Source organism: Felis catus, chromosome B3, assembly GCF_018350175.1.
Source record: "Felis catus isolate Fca126 chromosome B3, F.catus_Fca126_mat1.0, whole genome shotgun sequence".
NCBI classification, from domain to species: Eukaryota; Metazoa; Chordata; class Mammalia; order Carnivora; family Felidae; genus Felis; species Felis catus.
In genome coordinates this window covers 76,801,958-76,824,139 of record NC_058373.1, presented here as the reverse complement: position 1 = coordinate 76,824,139, position 22,182 = coordinate 76,801,958, and the positions used below count along the sequence as shown (strand labels likewise).

The 22,182-nt window shown below is 34.2% G+C and overlaps 1 long non-coding RNA gene across 35 annotated transcripts in view; it reads right to left on the bottom strand.

Moving 5' to 3' along the window:
- LOC102899317 overlaps window positions 1–22,182 on the bottom strand; it is a 582,165-nt gene that overhangs the window by 340,226 nt on the left and 219,757 nt on the right. For all 35 annotated transcript variants that reach the window (XR_006599459.1, XR_006599462.1, XR_006599457.1 and 32 more), the window contains one exon: window positions 19,399–19,456. This is a non-coding gene — a long non-coding RNA (uncharacterized LOC102899317). The remainder of the gene's footprint in view (window positions 1–19,398; window positions 19,457–22,182) is intronic.

Genomic DNA, 22,182 nt, shown 5'->3' with positions numbered 1-22,182 from the left:
TTAACCTGTTCCTGCACTTGTTGAATGAAAATATTACCAAAACCTACCTCATAGGGTGGTTGTATAAGGATTATATATGTCATCTAATGTTTTTACAATGACACCTGAAACACAGTAAAAGCTTAAAAATGGCAGTTATAATAATTGTTGTTGTTAACCAGTGAAATAAGCTGAAAATATAGAATTCATAAGGTCACCCAAAAACCCCTCCTTAGCTTAATGAAGCAAGATAAAATTTTTATGTGAGAATAAAGGGCTGAGGCAAATCCTAACACTAGTAAATTTAGATACGATGGATTATGGAAGTATAAGACCGCATTTTGGTACTATTTCTAGGACTTTAATAAACTGCATAGAAATAAGCAAGTAAAGGAACTCCAAATTTGTTATAAAAATGATTAAGGAAAAGGAGTACCTTAAAGAGACATACTAATGAATAATAATAAAATCTAAAACCCCAGCTGAAAACCCAAAGAAAAATAATGTAACATGAAAACTGAAAAGAGATGTGTTTGGTTTCAGAATAGTTTTCTACTAACCCCACCACCCACCTTAACTATACTTTATGCCTGGGACCCTGAGTATTAGGGAAAATACAAGTGGGTGTAGATGTCCATGAATTTGCTGAGCAGAGTGGATGTGAAGATGGAGTGGGTAGTTTATGACAGGATACTTACCCTAAATCAAAAGCAAATGAAACATATTATTGTGGAAGTGTGAAATTTCCATAATAATTTAACAAATTACCACCAGCATAATTTCATATGCACTTTAAAGGACATTTATCATCAATTTAGAAATGCCTTATTTCATCTAATTAAAGCAAAGCCTAATACAATTTGTGATAGAAATTTATATCAAGGAACAATATAATCTAGCATCATATTTGTTATGTTTTAAAGCTAGTGACCTAGTTGAAGGCAGAGAGCAATCAACTCATTTCAAGTGATAACCTTCTTCAATCTCAACTATATTGTGAAAACTTGAAAAATTATCAGGAGTTTCTGTCTTGTGGTGATGTGTAATTTAAGTAAGGCATTTCACATTTTGTTTCCCTTGCATATACCTCATGAAAAAATACTTTTAAAATGTTGATTTAAAGTATCTACTTGCAAATTTTTGAAATCATACTAAACATTACAGATATCAAACTAACATTACAGAAACAAAAATGAATGCCCTTTTCGTCATAAGTTTCCGAGAACTTAGGTTCATGGGGTTGTTTGTTCTGTTTCATGTTGTCTTGTCTTGTTGAGCCCATTTCTTAATATAAAAACAGCTTAAGATCATTATTTCCCTTAGGTCATCTCACCTAATACCATGGCTGTAAACATAATCAATATGCCAATGACTTCCAAATTTCTATATCCATTCCTGACTCTATCAGGTGACTTTGCTGAGATAACATATATCTGTAATTACCTCAATGGCTTTCAACAACATTTATTTCTTGTGCCCAGTATTCTAGCATTAACAACTCTGATGGGCTTGACTAGGAGCAGCTCAGTGTCATCTCATCTCACCTCAGATTCCAGGTGTGAAGGTGAAAGGATCACTGGAACATGCCACTCTCACTGTAGAGTGGGGGAAAAGGGACCCAACTAAAAATGCTATCACATTTAGAGCTTTTACTCAGATATAGAAACTTTCGAGTCTGTTCATATCATATTGACCAAAGCCATTCCTGTGGCAAAATCCAAAGTAATGGAGTAAGAAGCATGTCCTGCCTAAAGGAAAAGATGGCAAGAAAGAAGAAAAGGACAAATTCCTGTGAACAAATAATTTCATCTACGGTACTATGCTCTCTTGGAACTCATGGTTCATATGTACACTGGAACTATCTGATAACTCCAATTGGATGTCTAATAAATGTCTCACCCTCAGCAGGTCCAAAATGAACTAATTTCCAGTACCCTCTCCAAGCTATGATCCTCTGACTTATCCTTCCCATTTCAGTGATAGTACCATTACCCCGTCTACATTTCCGACCACTACTCTCTCTCAGACTATCCTGTTACCTCTCTTTTAGTGAGGGGTAGTATTTACAGACCTAAATCTGGTCAGTAGATTGCTTATTACACTGAGGGGAAAGTTGTGTTTTTTATATATATTTTAAAAATTTGTATTATGAAAATTTATAAAGTGCAGGTAATAGTGTAATGAATTTCATGTGCATAACTTCAACAATTATCAAACTCATGGCTAATGTTGTTTCATCTGAATCTCATTTGCTCCCAGCCAGATGCTTTTTAAACAAATTTCAGATATATTATTTCATCACTGAGATTATAATACAGAAAGAGTAGTATATTTAAATTATCAAATAAATCACTTTATACTCCTGTGTTAAAACCTACCCTAGGATCTTATCACTATGGGAATAAAATTATTTGCCCGATACCAATAGTATCAGCCTGCATCTACCCCTGTAACTTATTTCCCCTCATGCTGCTATTAGCTTCATCTAATAGGCTTTTGATACTCTGGATTTTCTATTCACATAATTTTCCTTTTGCCTCCCAAACTCTCCCGAACAATCTTCACATAGTTATTTTCTTCTTGTTATTTAGAACTCAGCTTAAATACTAACTTATCAGAAGAATATTTCCCGAAGATAACTGCAAAATAACCAACCAGGCACTCATTAGAAAACCTGTTGTTGGGGTTTCTGGGTGGCTCAGTCAATTAAAGCATCCAACGTCAGCTCAGGTCATGATCTCACAGTTCGTGGGTTCAGTCTCTGCATCAGGCTCTGTACTAACAGCTCAGAGCCTGGAGTCTGCTTCGGATTCTGTGGGTCTCCCTCCCTCTCTCTGCCCCTCCCTGCTCACACACTCTCTCTCTCTCAAAAGTAAACATTAAAAAAGAGAAAGAAAGAAAGAAAGAAAGAAAGAAAGAAAGAAAGAAAGAAAGAAAGAAAGAAAGAAAGAAAGAAAGAAAGAAAGAAAAGAAAAAAAGAAAAGAAAAGAAAACAAAATCCTGTTGTTGTTCTTGTTGTTGCTTTCATAGTACTCACTAATTTGGTAATTTTTTTATTACCCTATTACTTATCATCTGTTCACTCTACTAAGATATTTGGGAGATGAAGAGAAAAACTGGTGTTTTTAATCACTACACCCTTATGTTTAGAACAAGTGCCTTTTTCACTGTATGTGCTAAATAGGTATTTACTAAATGAACAGGCTGGTGAACTTTCTACTACTTGGACCAAAATACTCAATATTTTTACTGAATAATTAAATCAATTTTATTAAGCCATATAGTTTCTATGTTCTACAATATATTTCTGCCTAAGTTTCAGGGTTAGATCAAACAATCGCCACAAAAGTAGGAGAATGCTATCTAGCAATTTTAAGATTAAATACATTGATATGTTCATGTCCTATTTAAGTGAAGAATTAAGTCTGAGAGTTGGATTAGGGAATCTGTAGTATACTGAAGAACAATGAAAGCTAGATCTAGAATGCCTTGTGTGACATAATTTAAGACAGCTTGAAATAAAAATGAGATATCAAAGGTTCCAGTTTTTGTATGTATTTTTGAAGCTTCTAGACATAAACTGAGCTCTAAAATATCCAAGAACTTTCTGGGGACAGTTTTGTTTGGTCAGCCTAAAACCACTGAGGATCATGCTCTCTACCTAATCCTTGACCAAATTTGAAACAGAATATATTAGCAATTAAATAAAATATACAAGCAATAGCAGAAGGCAACACAAAGGAGAGCTAATAATGAAATGTTTTGTCATCTGCAGGAGCCATTGAGTGAGTGATGATGAGTAAGAATTTTTCCATTATCTCTATCCAAATAATGTATGATGTGTCTCTGTAAATGCATCCACTCCCCCATCTTCCAGGCAGATTGCCTCCTTAAGCTCCTTGAGAGAAATTTAGGAGCCACCATTGGTTAAAAAATATTTTACAATAAAAAATAATTACCTAGGAAGGATTTTAATAAAGAACAAAGTTTCTTTCTACCCATCTGTGATAGAGTGAGAACTTTCCTCAAATCATTTTTAAGTGGATAAAAAGGCAGAGAGGAAAATAAACTGCTATTCCTGGCATCCAAACATGACACTAGAAAGAACTGAGACCCCTCCCTTGCAGATAAACTTAGCATATGTCAAAGGAAAAGAAGGAGAAAACTTGTTAAAGATGCCAGTCTCTAGTTTCTTTATCTTTCTGTTTTGTGTTTTATATACATAAAAATGCACTACTATGGTGAATTCTATGTTAGGAAGAGAACTCAATCACTAGAATAGTAAGACTAGGGTAATAAGTACAGTATTTTCAAACTCAATTGTTCAAAACAGTAATTTTCTTTGTTTTCCAGAACTCAACCTAGTTTCAATTTTAAACCCATTCTATCATGGACAAAAAAGAAACATCGTTTTGCCAATTCAAAGCAGACTCAAGGATTCCTCCTACCTTTCCTTTTCTTCCTGATATTGTATATAAACACCAAGGTCATTTTGGTGAGAGATAGAATGGGAGATGTGGCGTCTTGTCATCCATCCATTGCCTATAGTGATATCCAATGAGGTATATTCTCTAATCCAGTTTCTGGAATTAAAAATCCTCATAATGGTATCATCTAAGGTGTCCAGTTCTCATGTGGTCTCATTATATGATCTATGCCACATAAGTTGCTACAAATGTCCCCCAGTTTTTCTGACTCACAAACCTATGACAACATCATTTAGAAAAACTATCTGCCTAGACTGTAAATCTTGATGCATGGAGAGCCCATTTAGCCATTTCATTCTATTCTCTTCTACTGAGAAGGCACAGAGAACCTTGGAAGCACAGATTTTTACCTAACTGCAAATCCCTAAATTTGTTCTACTTTCTCCTCATCAGTTTAGAATCACAAGTGAAGCAGGAAGGAGTAAGAAAGTCATACAGCATCTTGATCACTAAACTTCTTTTTTCAGGTATAAGGATCTTTCTCTAGTCTGGAGAGAGTTCTGGGGTGGGAGTGGAGGACAAACAAACTCCTTCTGTGTGGTCATGTACTTTTCCCCTAATTTTGTTGCCTTACACCTGGATAGTATCCTTTAAAATATAAAAGGCAAGAATGTTAGGTTTTTGCTTTTGTTCTGCTATTCTCTTGAGACTGTGCTCCCCTAAGCAAGGAGTGTTTCTTGTATAGCAGCTGTCTAGAAAAAGGAAAGTTCTTCGGTATACAAAAAGAGATTTTATATTTAATACATTATTTTTTTCATATTTAGTGTTCAACAATAAGTTAGTTTTCTGAACTTAATCAATTAATGACAGCTTAATAAGAAAGTATTAGATTTTATGTTACTTGTCTATAAAATTTCTAATAAGAAAGTATTTTGAGTTTGCTTTATGTAGAGCTTTCTCTCTTTTTTATGGAAAAAATAGCATCACTAGTTTAAAACCCGTCTGTAACAGTACAAGAGTAAATGTGGGCTTATCAGGATTTACTCTTAAATACAAGTGATGAGTTTAATTTAAAGAATGAGAGCTTAAATGAGGAATCTTATTATTTTTCCAAGATACCAGTGGTATTTACTCACTCATTCAAGTATTTTAAGTGAAACTGAGAATTATTCAAGAATAGTGTAGCCAAGCTAATTATCAAAGCTGTTTCATACAAATTACTATTTAGACAAGCTAACACAAGCCATTGTGCTCCTCACCATACAGAATTCACAAATTGAAGACAAAATCATCTTGTGAATTTATAAGAAAAGTAATCTAGTACATAGTAATGAGTAGTTAGGATTTTGTTGATTTATGATTTTTAAGATGGCTTTCAGACTCAAGCTCATTTAACTCTCAAAGTAACTCTGTGAGGTATGCACAGTGGTTTTTTTTTTTTTATTTAAATAAAAAGCAATTAGACTCAGAAGAGGTACATTATTTACTTGGGGTCATAAGTCACAAAAATTCAAAAGGAGAGCTAGAACTACGTTTTGAATGATAATACAATGGTTTTTCTACCTCAGAATTATAGTAGCAAAATCTTAATGAGAGTCTTACTGTACTCAGGGATGGATTGCACATATTAGCAGCACAACTTAATTAAAACACTCTTATTAAAGAGCTATGATGGGGCCCATAGATGTAATCTGCCCCCTAGGAAATTTGATAATTCAATAGATTACCCTATTTCCTGAGTAATGTGTTATGCTACAATATTTTAAAAGAAATATCTGTTCTTAGTAATAACCCTTCCACATCTTATTTACATGACTAAAATTCTTACTAATCTATTCCTCTGATATTTTACAAAATAAACATCTAACTAGTTCTCTTCTGAAAAACCATAAATCCCAAGTTATTCAAATCATGATTGATGAGATTTATTGGATATCAACATGAGTCTTCAATAAATAATGCTTATTCTTTTCAACAAGCCTGCATAATTCAACAATGATGATGATCGGAAAGTGTGATAAAGAGCATACTAACATGATAGAGATGTGAGTAACTGTTTTGTCTTCACAGAGTTTCAAAGAATTGAACAAATACAGAATTCATTACGGCAGTTCTTCAAATAAAACTAAAAAGGAAAAAAAAAGATCAGTTCAATTTCTATAAGCGAGAGATTGGAATTAGTTGAAACAGGCTGTGGTAGCTATTCTCTGGGGAGAAGAGTTGTTAACTCAATAGAATCAAGTCCTGAGATGGAGGGGGAGAAAAACAAACCAATCAAGGCTAATGGTTCCTGATGAACCCAGATTAAACACAGAGATTGGTCTGGTTTAAATATACTCAAGGGAACAGTCCTTCAGACAAGAGTATCAATTTTCACTCTGGGTCAATAGGATGAAGAGTGTGTGGTTAAAAATCAGATATTGCAAATGTATACAGCTTGAGTCAGGATGCGTGTTGGGGAAAAACAAAACAAAACAAAACCTGGCTGTCAGAAGATGCTCTGAGGGTATGTGATGAATTATAATTAATATAGCTAAATAAAAATCATTTAAATTAATTAGAGAATTGAGGAAGATAGTTTAAAAATAAATATGTGCTGGGGGAGGGGAAGAAAAGAAAAAGAGGTTAGAGTGGGAGAGAGCCAAAGCATAAGACACTCTTAAAAACTGAGAAGAAACTGAGGGTGATGGGGGGGGGGGGGGGGGGAGGAAGGGGAGGGTGGGTGATGGGTATTGAGGAGGGCACCTTTTGGGATGAGCACTGGGTGTTGTATGGAAACCAATTTGACAATAAATTTCATATATTGAAAAAAACAGAAAAAAGCAAAATAAATAAATAAATAAATATGTGAAAGTCAGGAACTGTTCTATGTATCTATCTTAAGAAATAGAAAAAAACCATAACATTGAAGATATGAAAACACTTATACATAAACTTTGTCCAAAACATCTAGGATTAAAATGAACAAAAACGCAAAAGTACTAAATAATATAAACACTAGAAAAAAAAAAAAAGAGAGAGAGAGATCACTGCACACGAATACTAAGTTTAAATCCTGTAAAGATTTATATATAGTCTGATTTCTCTTCAAGTCATATGTATCTTTCACCTTTTAAATACTGTAAAAGTTTAATCTTTTTCCACAAAGTAATTTCTATATTTTTTAAGTTTATTTATTTATTTTGAGAGGGAGAGAGAGAGCACGAGCAGGGAGCAGAGAGAGAGAGGAAGAGAGAGAATCCTAACTAGGCTCCACACTGTCAGCGCAGAGCCTGATGAAGGGCTCAGATTCACCAACCTTGAGATCATGACCTGAGCCGAAATCAAGAGTCAGATGCTCAAATGACTGAGCCAGTCAGGTGCCCCAGTAATTTCTAGGTTTAAAACAAACCTAATAAAAATTCTCAATATTATTTTTGTTAATCTTACACAATGCCACTAAAATTTATTAAAGGATATACTGATAAAAGGCAAATAAATTGATGGTATCTCTATAAGGATGTTCAATGCAGCCTTGTTTTAAATAGTGAAAAAATGCAATTATTTAAATATTTAAATTAATGATGCTGCAACTGATGACTATGATTTTTTAGGCATTATTTTTTTTTTTACAATAAACACATTGTCAGGTAAGTTACGAAATGGTATGCATATTATAATGATGATTTTTATTTCAAAAATATTCTGGAGATATGTAATAGTTATGAATAATAATACTTACAAAAAAGACTGAGCCAAACCCTCAGTGCTCCCCGATGGAGGCAGATAAGTCTCTCAGGATGGGAATAGAGAGGACTACTCACTATCTGGTTTGAGGAACAGTCTTTGAGCAATCCCCAAAATTTGTAACTGGCCCTTCCCAGGTATTTTTAAGTTCATGCTTCCTTCTTCAGTCTGATACCATTTAGTTTCTTCAAGGGAATAATCATAGTTTTTATCTACTGCTTACCAGAATGTTTAATTATAGACACATTATATATACACACACACATATATAATATATATGTACACATATATATATATATTATGTATACATTATATATACATATATATAGGTATTACGTATACACACATTTATTTACTTTCATACCCGTTATTACTAACTAAGGTTTCAGGCAGGGAAGGATGGCTGCAGCATATGTTTATTCTATAACTCTGAAACAAAAGTGAAGAAAATATTGAAAATATATTTTGTGAATAGCAGCCAACAGGGTTTTTACCTCTATGTTGCAGTGTTCATTCTTAAGTGGTAGAATCACAAATCATTTTTATTTTCTTCTTTGAGCTAATCCATGCTATCTGAATTTTCTACTCTTGGAATATATTGTTTTTGTAATTATAAAATATACAATTTGTGTTATTATTTTTAATTTCCCTAATTATATCTTCTACAATAAGGAACAACTGAAAACATTTAAAAATATCTTTACTTTTATTATCCCAGATTATTTATAGAAGGAAAATGGGCATTTTCTATTAAGAAATGCATGCAGATCTGTGCAACTACTTATTTCCGAGACTATACTGTGTTAACTGATCACACTATTAGAGTATAACTTTCTTCAGAATAAAAATTGCATCAAATGCATTTTGATACTCTTGATACCCAGCTAGCACAGGGCTTTGCACATAGTACTTAATGAAACTTAAGTAGAATTTAATCCAAGTATTTTAAAGCTAACCTACTATACCCGTATCAGTCTCATTTAATTTTTTTTTTTAATGTTTATTTTTGAGAGAAAGAGAGACATGGGGCGCCTGTGTGGCGCAGTCGGTTAAGCGTCCGACTTCAGCCAGGTCACGATCTCGCGGTCCGTGAGTTCAAGCCCCGCGTCGGGCTCTGGGCTGATGGCTCAGAGCCTGGAGCCTGTTTCCAATTCTGTGTTTCCGATTCTGTGTCTCCCTCTCTCTCTGCCGCTCCCCTGTTCATGCTCTCTCTCTGTCCCAAAAATAAATAAACGTTGAAAAAAAAAAAAAAGAGACAAAGCACAAGTGGGGGAAGGGCAGAGAGAGAGAGAGAGAGAGAGAGAGAGAGAGAGAGAGATCTGAAGCAGGCTCCAGGCTCTGATCTGTCAGCACAGAGCCCCATGCAGGGCTTGAACTCATGAACTGTGAGATCATGACCTGAGCCAAAGTCAGTTGCTTAACTGACAGAGCCACCCAGTTGCCCCTCATTTTATCAATCACCTAATACATCCTAACTTGATACATTTCAGGGGGTATGTTTTAACTCCCTAAAAATACTTTTTAAAAGCGTTTCTATAACAAGTGTATGTCATCATATTGAAGATACGAAATTTGAGGCATATTGTGTACTTTTTCATTATAAACTCTGTTTTATTATCTTAAAAAAACAAAGAGTATTTAGTACCTCAAAGAGAAACTGCCTATGCTCAAAGGAATCATTACATGCTTGAGATCCGACTAATAGTATTATTTCAATTTTTGTATTTAAAAATATTTTCCTATCATTATTTCAGGAACAAAAATAAACTTGAAAACTTACAGCATACAGCTCCATGTAGAACTGACTAGCATGTATTGTTAGTGTACTGAAAAAAACACTGGTTTTTTTTCTCATTGCCCAAAATGTTAAAATTTTGTGGAAGCTGGTTATTGGTCTCAGATTAGAGGCACATCTTCCCAAAGGGCACCCAAACTAGAATGTTTAGAAATATGGGTCACTGGGACAAAATTTATTGTAGAATAATGTACGATATGTAGGATTTCAGGGAACTTCTAGGATTTTTTAGGGTTCTGACAACATGCAATGTGAACAAGTCAGAACCTTGACCTGTTCCTCTATTCACTTTATTGAGCTGGGTTTACTATAAAAGCAAAAATTTCATATGTGCTGAAAATATGAACATCCCACATAGGGTTCCAGCAGCTAAGTATGAGAAAAAATTCTAATTTTACTAGACTGCTGATTGATTTCCTAAAGTCCCATTGCTTTCGATTTCTCAGTGATGACATACTTCCCTGCAGTCAATATGCATCTCTTAATTTGTTTGCAGGAAAATTGGCCTCTTTTGCCTTCTCAAATCACACTTTGTAATCAATGGCTATGTTCTAAATGCAACTCAGAAATGTCTTTAGAAATCAAGGGCAGTTTCAATAAATTATTTTTAGCGTGATGTCCCTCTAGGAACTTATTATTACTACAGCAAAGCAGCAAATTATATTTTACTTCTTCCTCGCATTTACAAACGGACACAGATTCTACTGCTGTAGGCCAAAATTTAGAGAACAGTCACATATTGTGAAGATATTTTGTCCAATAATATATATTCCCAAATCATTTCTTAGAAACATGCCACAGTTATATTATTCTCGTGATACTTCCTATATTTTAAAACATACAAATTGATTCTTTAGTCATTTGGTGAACCTAGTAAAGTAAATCTTCAATACCTGTACATGGAAAGAAGTCTTAATTTTTAGGAAACCCAAGGGCCATACTATCAAAAGACCCAGGGTAAGATACTTAGGCTTGTAATTTAAAGTCAAAATGAGATTACAATAATGAGTAACAAATACTGCCCAGAATGAACTATCTCATCTATATTGGGTGCTTCCATTCCACAAAATAGTTGATCTTTCTCTGAGATTAGTTAATGCATTATACTATTATTTTATTAGCTGTATGGTATAACTGTATCATTTCAGTTACCCACCGCTGAGATAAATCTCACCAGTAGATGGCCTACACAAGCCCCCCTGAGCGAAGATCTCTGGATTTGAGCACAGCACCTTAGCAAGTTATCATCCTTGACTGGTCTGCCCTACAAAATCCATTCCTTATAAGCAACAACAAATGCCACAACCTTAAAATCTTACAATAACGTCGGAAAGAGATCCTACATTAACATCTAGCCACAATGTAATCCCAGTTAATCCCATTGAACAAAAGATGAAAGTGAAGAAGCAATCAAAGCCAAACAGAAAACAAAGATACTGCCAGAACAACTGCCAAAAAGTATAGCTGAAAGCTAGTAGTAGGGTCACTTAAGGTAGGTCATAGAGTTCACCAAGACTGAGGCTCAGCTGTAGAGCCACTGCTGATCACCCACAAGTAAGATTCACTGATTCACTGACATCCAGTGCTAACTGGGCACCAGTGCTGCTCCAGGAACTGATCTAAGAAGGGGGTCCAGGAGTGAACAACCTAAACAAAGTCCCTCCTTTCACAGAGCTTCCACTTTGCATGAAAAAAAAAAAAATACACAAAATATATAAATGTAAAGTAATGCTAAGAGCTCTAGAGAAAAAGCAAAGTACAGAATTCTCAAATGACCATGTTACATACAGCAAATGCCTTGAATATATACTTTAAAATGACTTCAGTATAATGTTATACGAGTTATGAAACAAGAAAACAACTTCTGCAACTTATATTCATACTTATATAAGTAACTTTTCCAAAATTATTAGTAGCAGGATTAGTGCAAGATCCAACATTTTTTAATTCTAGGCTATGCCTAGATATATGTCTTAGTGTTCAGATTTCATTAGCCATAGGCTACATTTAGGTTTAAGGATTATAGTATTACCTTAAGAAGAGCATTAGAATAAAACTCAGTAAATGAGGATTCTAGGATTCAAGAGATCATGAGATCATGAGCAAATCTTAATCTCTTTTTGTTGGTTTCCTCCAACTAGTAAATGCGGATAAGCTCTTTCAAATAAATATAAAGGAGTATCTGAGAAATTTTGTTCAATTTAATTCAACACATCATGTACCAGGTATTGTGATAAGCATAGAGATACACTGAGGAAGACAACAAACACTAAATAATTCATTGAAGATGTTACAAAAGTGGAGATCTACCCTCTTCTAGAAGAAAGATAAGCCACTCTAAAACAAGCACAGACCTAAAGATTGAGGGTATAATAGTGCATCTACTAAGTGATGTAAATTTAAACTCTTCGAGGTTCCAAAGAAAAAAAGCAATGAGTATTTATTTGTATGATAACAGGGGTAGATGTCATATTAGTATAATTTTATATCAGAAAATTTACAATAAACCCCAAACCCTATATAAATGATATACAGGAAAATAAACAAGGTTATGTATGTTAATATCTTCACACTACATTTTTGAGTGAAATATGAACTAACCAATTAAAATTAAAACATGTCTAAATCTTACAGGTGTTTTCACAGAATGTGTTGCTAGCATTTTCTCTATCTTCTCCTTTGTGTCTCATTTTTCACTTACTTTACTCTATCAAACAATCACACTAGTTACTAGACAGCACAGTCAAAATAAAGTGGCACCTGAAATTGTTCATTTTTGTACTAAAATCATTGAAAAGAGAGTGAATAGCTGTAAGCAGTTTTCTCTTTAGAAAGTGTTATAGTTGTTAGAGAAAAGTAAAACATTAATTTCTCTATGAACTTTGTTTAATTATTTTTCATAAATTTTATAAAGCTGATCACACTCTTTAATTTGATTTAAATATCAAATTTTGATGATGAATCTGTATATATCACAGTGATAGAACAAAGAAATAAGATTTCTAAGGCTCACAAAAGCTACATCAATTTTCCATTAAAAGCTTCAGAATTTAGCTGATCTCATTTAATAACCTAATTAGTGAAAGTTAGGAAATAATAACATTCATTAATATATTATCTATTTTATATAAATTATATAATGAAATTCATCTACAGCCATAAAAACATTGGTTATAATATAAATAACTCTGATAATATGTTAACACACTGAGAAACCAAATTTAACCTGTAAGTATGTATTTAGTCACTGAATTTGTACAAAATCTATTCATCAAAACTCCATCTACATTCATTTCTTACATGTAGGAAAAAGGGTGAAGGGCAAGGAGAAAGGAAGGTGAGAGGAAGAGAAGAGAGAGGAAGGAAAGAAAGAATTTCTAATACCATATTCCTGCACCAAATCTCAGGCTTTTCAAATACCTAACACAAAACGGAAACCATTTTGTATGTTGTCATACTAAACATAACCAATAATGGCTCCTGTCCCCAGTTTCAGTTAAATGCTAAGAAATATAATTCTTGCTTTTACCTTTTGTTTTCCTACTATGATCTCCAAAGAGCCATTTCAAAATTATTGTTCTATTACAAGCCTGGCTCAGTTCCTTTTATCTGCCTTATTTGCATTTATGTTTGGGATAAGAATTTCATAATACAATATTCTCAATGTGCCTCTGATGGTCTTTTGAAACCTCCCCAATAATAACTCACCTTATCTCCAAAATATTAAGAAGGCCAGTTCATCAGCCCAAATGCCACAATTATTTCAATTATTTTATCTCCTCAAAACTAACCTTTTTTTTTTTTTTTTTTTTGCACTAAGGTCATAGTACCACCAATCCAATAGGATAAATAGGATAAAACAATCCACACTGCATACTTCCTTAAAGCTTTTACTTCCTATAGAAGTAGAAAGCAGAAGAAGAGGAACAATACAAGCAAGCACTGTGAAATTCTAAGTAGAAGACAGGTGTTTCTTTGATTTGTGCTGTTTTGCTTTATTTGACATTTAACAAGCTCAGAAAAATGAAAGATTTCTCCTTCAGGAGAACATATTAGATGAGTAGCCATAGTGAATCTTTTCCCTGCTGATCCCTAAAAGGAGAACAATTGCCAAGTGTTTGCATATGGGCCAAAAAAAAAAGCCTATCTCAACATTCAAACTGTTTGAAAGATGAATCATTTTAATATCTATGTAAAATTTGCATTCTATTCCTTTAAATCCTATTGTTTTCACTTACTTAAAAAAAATCCCAAACCTTCTAATAATATTGAAGCTGCAGGCTGCCACAACTCTCCTGTGTAGGAGAGTTTAGAGCACTGCTGGCATACAACCACACAATCCCTGGAGGATTTACTGCCAAGTCTGAAATACATTACTAAACAAGGTGATATTTTTGATGAAGCACATTAACTTACAAAAAAAATTATCAAATGCATGGCATATTTAACCTTAAGAGGTTATATAGTCAAACCACAGTTTCTAGGTACTATTACATTTGGCAAAAAACATAGTAATCTACTCTTCTGTTTGAACATTCTCAATAGGGGAAATTACATATCCTACCATGTTAGCAAGCATAGTAGTCAAAAAGTGATTCAAATTCAAAATGCCTTCCCCAGGTACAAGTCATCTATTCCTATCTACCTAGGATGCAATGAAGAAAATCTATTAACTACTATTACATCATCATTATCTCTTTTACGTTACTAATTTTTGTAAAGAAGCAATTAGTTTTACTCTGAATTGTGCAAGGCCTGTGAGATAATAATAGCTGGAAAGATAGCAATAGACTTGAAGCAACATCCTCAATACCTCTGAAACCTCAGGGGAACTGAGAAACCAAGGAATTGTCAATCCAAGGTCATGTAGAATTAAAAAAAAAAAAAGTCAATAGGAAGCCAACCTAGGACTTTCAGTCTTCTGCTCTTACTGTTTAAATAGTCTCACTATCTTTAAAGTTCTTTTCCATTCAGGTAAGACAAAGCCCTATGGGATTCATTCCCCCTTGTGCAGGTTGCTTAGCTGAGCCATACATTTCTATTGGCCCTATTGATTAGGCATCTGCTTCCTCTCTGTGGATGGTTTGCTCTTGTGGAACCGTGTTTAGCAGCTGTTACAGTTCAGATGAGTGTTGACAGGATGAAAATTAAATTAACACCCAATAACATTTTAACACCTGGTCCAACAACTGCAATATCATTGAATTTCACCTTTTCGAAATTGCTTCGGGAGTTAATTCATCCTTACTTTGACTTTGACCTAAGGAGACACTCCTATAATTTTGCTACAAAAGACTTTCCCTTGACTGTTCATTTATAATTTCCGTAAACCTTCCCTCTGATTCATGTTCAATGACTGCATGGGCAGTCTCTGGAAAATACTCAGAAATATTCCACTGGAAGATGTGCTACTCTCTAGATAATATGTAAAGAGTGAGCATGAACAGAAAATGTTAACCAAAAAGGAAGGATGTTTCACTGTAGCATAAGCCAGGCTGATGGGCAAATAATTATCTACTCTGGGAAAATAATGTTGGAAAGAATGCAGGTTTCTTACGCTATGACTTCCTAACTCTCGACTGGCATATGACTAATGTTAAGGATATAGAGCATGATCCTTATGCTAGTAGACTGTCGAGTCAGAAAGCCTCATTTAAAAATTCAACTCTGCTGCTCTCAAACATGTGACTTTGTTTAAAAACTTGAATCCCTAAGTTTTAGTTTCCTCATAAAATCCAACTAATAATAGTACTTGCTTCATAGGGTTGTTTGACAATTACACAATCCAGGTAAAACTCTTAAAGTGACAGTGCCCTACAGAATCTGACACATACTAAGTCTTAAGTAAGTCTTATGTACCATTATTTTGTCATAGACTACCCAAATTGAAAAGGAGTTTTGAGATCATTTAATCCTATCCTCTTATTTTACTGTTAAGTAAACATAAAGAAGTTCAGTAACTTCTTCAAGGATATATATCCACACAGTCAGTGCTGAGAAACAAATCTAGGTTTCCTCATCAGAGCTCATTTTCTTTTCAGAAGACTGTCAACTCCTTAATAGTCTACTTAGAAAAGATTCTGTGAACATACTATGTAACTCATTCACTTAAATTTCTTCTTTCTGTATTCCTCTTCTCTCTGGGAGAAAAAAAAAAGGTGGCATTTGCTATTTGCCAGGGCTATTGAGACCCATAGATAACAAAACTATCATCCTATCATTTGGTGTTGAGAATTCCTATCAGATGCTAGATGTTCTGCCTAAGATAAATATAACACAGTACCAAACATATAGTAAGGCAAGAAAAAAAATGTTACTGCATAACCACTTAACAAATACAGACCAATAAACAATTGTTAGAAAATGATAATCCATTTAGTGGATTTTACAAGATCTTCACTTCTTGTTTCTTTTGCCTTCAATTCTATTGCTAATTATTTTTGTAGGGAAGTGTGACTAGCAGAAGGGAGAATTGCATCTTTTAATATAGTTGGTATTAGTACTTGTTAACAATTTTTGGCAACTGTTTTGTATTTCTACACATTGATACTATAGGCTATGATGAGATTTTTGGATCAATAGTAAATTGTATTCATTCATCTACTTTCCCCACCTGTCTTTTTCCCCACGATTAGACTTGAGAGCTTTTGTTCTTGTTTTTACGATAGGTTAGTTTCCCATAGTATTTTCTTCCATTCTTTTTGTTTCATTTCATTTGTTTCATTTCTCATCCCGAATATATGGGAGTGAGAGTATAGACATGATTTGTAAGACACAATTTGGAGATAATACTTTCAAAAAATTGTACTTTGAAACATTATTTTATGTTAATTCTTTTTAGTAAAACATCTCAAATCCTATATTGTTAAGTTTGCAAAATTCAATGTAAGCATTAATTTTTCAGAAAATATTTTAATAAAAGAACATATAATTCCATGGTGAATAAAAGAGTGATGGGGAAGGGGGTATGAGGTTCTAAGTACTCTAACCTGCTAGTATGAGAAAGCAGTCTTCCAGAAGTAAAAATCAAATAGGGGGAAATACTTAATGTCTTCAAAATGTTGTATAATTGTTTAATTGCCTCATTCCTAAATGGTTCCCTCTGTCCCTTCAGGCAAATAAAGCCTTTGTTACTTTAACTCCAGAAAGAATCTAACCACCCTGGGGAGAATATACACACACACACACACACACACACACACACACACACACACACAATGTGCTTGGCAACACATATATCACTGATTCCTTCTATATTTCCCAGATAAACATATAAATATACTGGGACAGGTGTGTTTTAACTAAAAAAATAATAAGACTAATAAAAGTTTTAAAAAATTATTTCCAGCTACCTGAATATGCACTTACAACAGGAAGAAAGCTTACAAGATTCTCAAATTCTCATAGATATGATAATGGTTTTAATCAATTATTTGCAAGATTAATTATTTAGCTTCTGAAAGCACTCCTAAAACTAACATTTTCATACCATGGTATTAATATGTCAATGTTGCATGAGGAGTCATTTGAAAAAGAAATTTTTATAAACCTGCAAGTTCAACTAAAATATGGTTGAACATTGTTTTTTAAATTTTTTAAAATGTTTATTTACTTTTGAAGGAGAGAGAAACAGAGCATGAGCGAGGGACAGAGAGAGAGGGAGACACAGAATACAAATTGGGCTCCAGGTTCTGAGCTGTCAGCACAGAGCCTCACTTGGGGCTCAAACTCACGAGCCCTAAGATCATTACCTGAGTGGAAGTCTGATCTTTGACTGAGCCACCCGGGTGACCCTGGCTGAACATTCTTAAAAGGGCAAAGCAACAAGTAACACTTTGCTTTCGAATATTTTAATTATTCTGTACTACAAAGAGGTGTCATCATCTAGAAAAGAAATATTGTTTTTCTAGGAAGAAAAAAAGAAGGGAAAAAAGGAGTAAAATCAGGAAAAGTTCTGGGGCACCAGTGTGGCTCAGTCAGTTAAGCAGCTGATTCTTGGTTTTTGGCTCAGGTCATAATCTCCCAATTGTGAGGACAAGCCCCACGTTGTCCTTGGGATTGTATCTCTCCCTCTCTCTCTGTCCCTTTCCTGCTCATTCTCCCTCTCTCTCAAAATAAATAAATAAACTTAAAAAAATACTCTCAAAAAAAATTAGGAAAAGTTCCCATCTATTTTAATACCAAATATGGTGTTCTCAAGTAATATTTCATAAAATCATGTAATTGGAAATGTTCTTAATATTTCATTCTATCCACACCCATGCCTCCTGGAAAGAGAATCAAAAAAAGGAGAAAAACAACTATAGCATCTTAAATTAAAAAAAAAAAAAGGAGTTCATTAGCCTCTGGTTTTATTCAGAAATACTCCAGACATGAGAATATCACATTACTTTAAATGCTTATCATGTTCATAATCCATCTGTCCAATTGCGTACAGTGTGATCATTTGGGCAACCAAAGCACTACTGCCATTCATTAGACATAAAAGAAACCAAAAAACTTCATTCATTAAAAAATCCATAGAATCACAAACCCAGAATGAAGGCAGAGGATCACCTTAGAGGAGCACTTCATTTTATAGATAAAGAGACTATGACTGTAAAAAGTGGCATGTTTTGCACACAATCACACACATGATCAGAAAAAAACCAAGATTCCTATGAAGAGACATTACCTGATGGGCTAACATTCATTTTACTACACCACACTAACTTTACAAATTCCTTTGTGACTTATTACCAACACCTAAATGGCTGCACAAACTAACAGGGATTTGAAAACTCTGGGACATTTCCCCTATTTGCCAAAGAAAAATCAAGATCTTACCCGCTGGGTCATGACTCAGACAGGAGAAGTCATTTGTTCAAATGTTTACCTCCTGCTCTTGCAGTGCCTTAACCAGCTATAATATAAGATTGCTTCCCTGTTTGCTTAACATTTGGTGGTAATGCAATAAATAAAACATCAATCAGCAAGAGTGACTGTATTCAAATCAAGAAAATTTTGGAAGTGAAGGTTTATAATTATGTATTTGGCACCGATATATATTAGCAGAAAAATTATATATATACAGATTGGGTAAGAAAGTTAATCAAGTTTATTTCTGCATGTATAAATAAGGTACTAACTGTTTCAACATAAGACATGCCCACTATTAGAGCTCTCTGAATCTCTACTACGGCTGTTTATATGAAGGATGAGACATATACCTCTGTTTGGATATTGCTTTGCCCTTACTTCCATAGACTTTTTAGATGTTTCCCTGATTACACTTCTAATATAAGTTCCATTAAAAAAATAAACCAACCAACAAATACTATTTCCATGGAAACTAGAATTCGATCACCAAGAAAGCAAAAAAAAAAAGATCCCATTTTCATCAGCATTTAGGCTAGGCATACCAACAATAAATGTCAAGCCCTGGGAAATCTGCAGTGAGAATATTCTTTAAAGCAGCCTTGACAGACTCACCTAATCAAGACGTCATCTTGCTGCAGCACATCATACCCACATCCATATGAAATGCAACCTGTAGAAAGAAAAAGCAGAGAAAGACACAGTCACTCTTTGGCTAATGTTTTATTTATTACATCACCATCAAATGTTAAGTAAACAGTGAAACAGATTTTCTTTTACTTAGAACCATGAAAGAAAAGTCCTTTATCTAGAGATTATGATTTAAGGTTTTATTTTCAAACTGGGAATAATAAATGTAGTCATATTTGCTTTCAGTGAAAAATCAAGTTTAATATATTTATACAAATACAGCCATCCTAAGAAAATAGTTATAGAAGCTGAGGCTCCTAGAAGTTCATAAGACTGAGACTGAAGGAAGACTGCCTCAATTACACACCCACGATGATGTTCAAGATGAACTAAGTGAGTAGAAAAAAATACATATATATGTATGTATATTCATATATACAAAATATTAAATATAATAAAAATATATTGTCATCTAATACAAAATTTTACATATTACAATCTGTTTATTTTAGTGATTGCACTCAAAATATATAATTATTTAAAGTATTTCCCACCTAGCTTACTATTGTTTTTGTGCAAAGAATGAGTTACCAAATATCTTCAAAAACAATCACACATTATGAACAATTTCACAAATTGTAATGTGACTACTGGGGAAAGGTAAGAGCTTAATATGAAATATTGAATGTGAATAGTCGAATTTTTTTTTCTTTGTTCTTGTTACATGTTATGGACACAGTATTCATATCTTTACAGAACTATGCCCACACCCTAAAATGTAGACTTTTGGAAAAAGGGAAAGTGCTTTCCTAAGTAAGCTATAATGTAGGGACAGATCCCAGGGAGGGGAAAGAACTGCCATGGCTCCATACTAAAGAAACGGGTTGATTAATGGTGGGCAATACTGGAGAGTCAGTCAAGATAAGAAGAAGATTTGCTAAAACCAGGGATACAACAACCCTGAAAGGAGCACATTCCAGAATAAGTAACTTTTTCTTAAAGGACTAACAGTAAGCTCAGATAGTTTCTATATTACAATTAGTTTCTATACCATATTTGAAAACCAAAATATGTTTACTTACACTCAATAAATCATGACTAGCAACCTTAAGTATACTGAATCTACCATGTGGCTAACTTGTCCAAAACTAGCGTTAGAGATGGAGAGCTAGTTCAACAGCACAATTTCATGGCTGAAACCAACAGGGTTCCACTACTCAGGGAGAATGTCCATAAATTTAGGCATTATAAATATATAAATATTATAAATACAATAACTCAATATATTTATTGGCTCTCTTCCTAAAGCTCTCTAAAAAGTATATTTCCAACTTGTCATCCAATATTATCCCACCTCAGAATCTCTAAGATTTTGTATTTAAGAATTCTACTTGAAGTACCTTCACTTGTTGGATTTAATCAATTACTTCCACTCCTATTCTCCGTGAAGATGGAAATTCTATGTCTGCCATCTTCAAAACAATTTCTAATTGTAATCTTTAAAGTCATTGTATTTGTTTGGGTCATCTGAGAAGCAAACAGGAGATGGGATCTGTCTCTCAAGAGACTCAGAGAAACATCTGCAAAGAATAAAGGGGAGGAAGCGCAGGCAGGCAAAGAAAACCTTCAGACTGCAATGCAGTCCTAACTGGGAAAGAAGAGCAGCAATAAGGAGGATTGGTTGCAGTGCAGCTCTAAGAAAATCTCAACCAAAAAGACAGGGAATTCCCAACCCAGGCTTGCCCACTAGAAGCATCCAGTTTGCCATCAGAAAAGGCCAACACTAGTATCCCTGCTGTATTTAATCACTGATTGAGAAGATTTTAGAGAAGCACGACCTCATTATGTACATGGTGGTAGATCCTGAGAGGTGGCAGCAGGACACGTGTTTAACTCTGCTCCCCACAACAGGAGATCTGAGGTGCCTTTCCAAGAGCAATAGTTTTTAGACTCCTTCTGAATCTTTGGAAAAAAGGTCTGAATTTTGTCCTAAAATGTTAAGAGAATTATTAACTGTCAAAAAATCTGTAAGAATATGTATAGCAATTTACCCTCCAACTGGAGATAGGGATTCTATCTGTATCACAGTTACAGGGAAATGAAATTGATATCAGGCACACTGCCTACTGACAAACACTGTACTTGAATCAACATATCTCTTCATTCTCATGGGAAATTAAAAGAAAATCAGAGGACCCCACTTCCCCACTTATAAGTGTACATTCCTTTTTCTCTTGATTGATAAAAAATATCTTCAAATGAGTTTTTCTGTTTCTCAGTAAGAGCAGCATGCTTCTTCAGAATATGTAGATCCAAGAAGTTCTGTTACTTTGGCAAATACATACCAACTTCACTGAAAGGAGATAAACGAATGACAGCTTAGTTAGTGCTAACGCTCTACAAGGTGAGGCTCATTTGTCTCTCCTCACATAATTCTTAAAGGACCAAGGTAGAACTACACTATCTCAAGAGTATATAGGGACACAAGGTTCAAGGGTGAAAAGGTCCAAGGCCACTGAAAAACAACTAGAGAAATATTAGCTACATAGAAATGGTAGCGATTACTTAGCCTTGGTTTCCTACACTCCATTTTACCCTCCTGTTGGAGAGATTAGAAGGCAAAAATCATATAACTTCAACTCCCCTGGAATCTAGGTTTCTCAAAGTGAATTAGTTGCATTCACATTGTATTTGGGAGGGAGTGGTGGTTATAGCAAGCAAGCTCTAACAGGAGTATTTTTGCTTCAGACAGGCTGAATGTTCTGTTCC